We start from the raw sequence: 4,635 nt of genomic DNA, 5'->3' as shown, positions 1-4,635 counted from the left end.
TTAATTACTAAAGTCTTTAACTAATTTCCGGATATTTTATCCTAAAATTTTCCTTATATAAATTTATTGATTACTTAAGGATATTCTATTCTAAAAAATTTTTAAAGATCTTATATCCTAAAAATCTAATATTCGAAGATTATTTACCAAACTCTAAACAATGCTTAAACTTATATACAACAAGTTTTTGAAAATAAGTAACAAGCAAATAGTCAAAAGATTTATGTTAATTAAAGTAAATAAGCCACAAGGACTTATCCAAAATTTCTTAACCCGGACTTCACCATACGAAAAGATGGACCATCAATCCGGGTTAAGTAAGAGTTACTAATAGTTCATAAAGTGCAGGAAAATAAAAAAAAAACAGGGGCAACAAAGGCTTCATCCCCACAAACAGAGGATCCCTCCACCTTTGTCACCCCCGCATATTGTCATAAGGATCATAGATCCTTTATCCTAAATACTATTGTTTATTACAGACCATAGAAATTGTTCATAAAAACATCAACATGAAAAAAAAAAAGTGGGCTCGGGCCTTGTCTTTAATATCCTTCATCGCCCACTTAAGCTGCATCTTCAACCGCAGCATCACCTTCCCCCTTGCCGGCTTCAACCGCCTCCTTAACGCCACTGGTCCCAGCCTCGGTGTTCTCAACCATCTCTTCATCATCCTCACCACCAAGGTCGTCAAGTGCAGCCTTCCATTTCTCCACCTCCCAAGCTGACTTGTCGAAAGCAGGATCACCGGCCTCCGTCGCCATCTTGATCCGTGCATGGCATACCGATCTGGCATCCCACACCTTGGCTTCGTTAGTCGCCTGCTCCACTGCCTCTTGACGTTGGGCCTCGGCTGAGGATACCTGATCCTCCAATTGTTTCTTGAGTTGGATCATAGCCTTATCCTTAGCGACCGCAGCTTTCCCTAACCCGGACATCTTCTTGCTCATCTGGAGGATAGTATTTTCATAGTGGTCCCTCATAGCAATCACAGCCTACCAAAAAATTTCGAGTCAAAATTGGGACAATGCTGGATCCTAAATTCTTATAGGGAAAAACACGGTACACTTACAGAGCAGACAATGTCACAGTGGGTCTCGGGATCAGAGGGTTTCTTCCTCTTGGAAGCTGCAGATTTGGCCCTGGTAGTGGTTGTCTTGGGCTCGGAGCTTGTGCCAGCCTTTGAACCCTCCTTCTTGACAGCATGAGAGGTAACCATGCAGTCGATGTCGTCAAGGGAGAACTTGAGAGCGGACTTTCCAGATTTCTTGGTGCCTGTAGAGGAGAAATCAACAGATAAGTATTCCATTTTGTTTTATTTACTTTAAAATGATTAACTTACTTGACATGTTTGAGCTTAAGGAGATGTCACAAAAACCTTCAACAAACCGAGCTTGAAAGGTCATAACTTCGGTATCCAGTGCTAGGAACCCTTTTGCCTTTTCTTCTGTTCCAGGTAGCTTGCTCAATGAAGCGAAGTTCTCAACTGCAGATAACAAAAAAGAATAAGTTTTAAAGCTGAAGAATAAAGGATCCTGCTATTCCTTAAGGATCCAGGATCCTACCCTTTGTGACCCACGTGGAAGGAAGATCAGTCCCCCCTGGTATCGAGTCGCGTTTAACGAAGAAAAATTGATTACTCCACACGAAATCGTTTAACGTGGCTTTTAAGATCGGATGGGGCTGTCGGGGTTTGAACTTGAAGATAAAACGGGCAGAACCGAAGGTAGTAAGGGTATACAAATAAGACAACTCCGGGAGGCCCAAAATTGATTTTTTCCTCCTTAATAATTCTTTCGATGGTGCTAAGAACCCTCCAAATCATCGGCATGGCTTGTATGTAAGATATGCCGGTTGAATCGAAAAAACTTTGGGTAAAAGATGGAAAGGGGTATTTATAGCCGATAAGAAAGGGAGTTGCCGGAAAGCAGACCCAGACCTTAAGTAAGTGTCACATCTAATGCTGGATTCATAGGGTCGGAACAAGGTTTCTGGAGGAAATAATGTGTGAAAACTATCGACCTCGGGATCCGTGAGCTTACAGATTTCAGAAGAAGGGTTGGAAAGTCGGCCTTGTGGTTCCATTTCGACAAGTTCGGAACCACCGGATGACTGTTCGGAAGGTTTAGAAGGGGCCGGAGAAGAAGAAGAAGCGGCAGACATGATTAAAGATAATAAGAAACGAGGGTTAGAAGAATACTTGATTCGTCGGATGAAGGTGTATATAATCAAAGATATAGGGCGGCATATATAGACGGTTATAATTAACCTTAAGGGCTAAATGGTAAATTTTCTGGCAAAACCGTCCCATCGTGCAGTTTTCACAATGATTTTGAATTTCAAAATGATAGCTGTGTTCCACTGTCACCCGCCATTTTGGGGGCAATTGTTAGGCCACGATTTTTATAGTGAGGATCCTTTATCCTTAACTGTCTTATGGATAGTTTATCCTTGAAATATATGTCAGGATATAAAGGATCGACGATCCTCGGTATTGTTTGTTTACTAATGATTGCATTTAGTATAGTGATGTGTTAGACAGGTGTATCAACTTGGAGACGCATTTGCATCAATTATCCACATGGAACACCCTATAGCTGGAACATGGATATAGGATCCTAATTCAACACAGCTGGTTATGGACGAACTCTCTAGAAGATCGAAGTTTAAATATCACCAACGGCTGTGTGACTCGTTCTTCCGCTTATCTCGCTACTGAACGACTATACGCACGTGGTCAAAGTCATGGAGCGACTAGTGGAGGACTTCCGTGTAATTAGGAGATATTGTTATTATTGTTATATTATTTAAACGGGTAATGATCGAAGAGGAAACACACTTGTATTCTCACACACACTAGAGCAGATTCAACAATTCTCTCTATAAACTAGCTTACATTGTAATTTCGATCATATACTCCACAAACATTTGTAACCACTTTTCGTTGATTAATAAACTTGACGGTGATAGTTTTCACCGTCCGGGGGTTTTTTGTGCCGGAGACCGAGATAACCATATACTCGTAGACCAAAGGTTATCTTGTTGATTATTGACTAAGATACTTCGACCAAAGATTATCCTATTAATCCTTGACCGGAGCTATTTTACCAACGATTACCTCGATAAGTTTTGACCAAAGTAAGACTATCTTGGTTAAGGGATTTTTCCCTCGTGATCAAATCATCGTGTTCGTCAATATCACGCTCATACATTAGTCATTATTGTGTTAGCACCTTACCTCACATTTACAAATTTGGATACTTGATCCTTAGCAGATTTTTGTCCAAAACAATAAAAAGATGGCCTAAGCCGGCATCGGCCATCTGTATACATTGCGATAGCTGTTTTGGATAAAAATCTACTAAGGATAATGTATCCACATTCGTTTAGTGAGGATTTGTGCTATGGTGATGAAAACAAGTATGTATTGATTGCAAACACAAACACACGGATTTGTTACAGGGAAATGCCCTTGATCTGGTTCGGATCGCCGGAACAAAAACCCCGGGTGATGACAAATCGTCTATCATCACTTTATTAATCAAAAAAGGGTGTTACAATTGTTGGAGATATTGATCAGTATTACAAAGATAGCTAAGTGAACGAGCTGTGATAGAGAGAATGCTCTGGTGTGTGTGAATACAATGTCTTGTTCCTAACTGATCATAATCTCAATTTAAATAGGAAAAGAATAACAAATATCCCTAATTTTAGCCTAGAATCAAGCCTTTCCATAATTAGAGTTGTTTCCTTCATTATCCACGCGTTTTCTTAACTTGATAGCGAGATTATAGGTTAAACATGGTCATTAGCCATTATACCTGCCATAAATATCAATATAACAAAGGAAAATCGTTAATAAATAATAAGTACTGAGGATCATTGATCCTGACAGGATCTGCAACATATTCTAAGGATAATTGATCCATATTATATGCCAGGATAACATATCTAAAGTGTCAAATTTCCGTGCACTAACAATTACCCCCAAAATGGCGGTTGTGATAAGATCACAACTGTCATTTTGCCTTTGAAATCAAACTTCCTGCAAAACAGGTGAGATTTGACAAGCTGGATATAATAATGAAGTTTCCTTGGGAACTTCTCTTCCGGCTGTATATCCAACACCATTAAGTTACCATAAGTGTTGATCCTTCTGTGATCATTAAACTTAGATTAGCTTATGCAAATAACTTATAATATTAACTGGGATTAAACCCAACAAACTGAGGACAAGCACAAATAAACTGGGGACAAGCCCGTGCAACTGGGGACAAGCCCGTGCAACTGTGGACAAGCCCAAACCGGGGACAAGCCCAAAAACCGGGGACGAGCCCAATTACGGATGTTAACTAGGGACTCTCCTAAACCGGGATTTAGCCCAAACATGAGATAACGTGAAAACGTTATAAACCGGTGGTATGGTACGCCTACCATAAATCGTAGGATCCTCCATATAGCCGGAACAACGAAATTGTCAGCCACTAAACGTGTACTGGTCCCACTGCCCCGGACTATACGTTGGATAGCGTGCGCTCCAAGCGAGAGTGTAGAAACTCTAATTTATAAGAAAGGTGAAAACCTTTAAACCTTAGGGGATATGACCATCGGGGGTCATATCCAATCGTGGGCTAGGCC

This window comes from Bidens hawaiensis, unplaced genomic scaffold (genome assembly GCF_021521415.1).
Source record: "Bidens hawaiensis isolate Kalapana, Puna unplaced genomic scaffold, B.hawaiensis_p1.1 tig00037620_1, whole genome shotgun sequence".
Classification (NCBI taxonomy): domain Eukaryota; kingdom Viridiplantae; phylum Streptophyta; class Magnoliopsida; order Asterales; family Asteraceae; genus Bidens; species Bidens hawaiensis.
Note: the sequence above shows the minus strand (reverse complement) of the source record.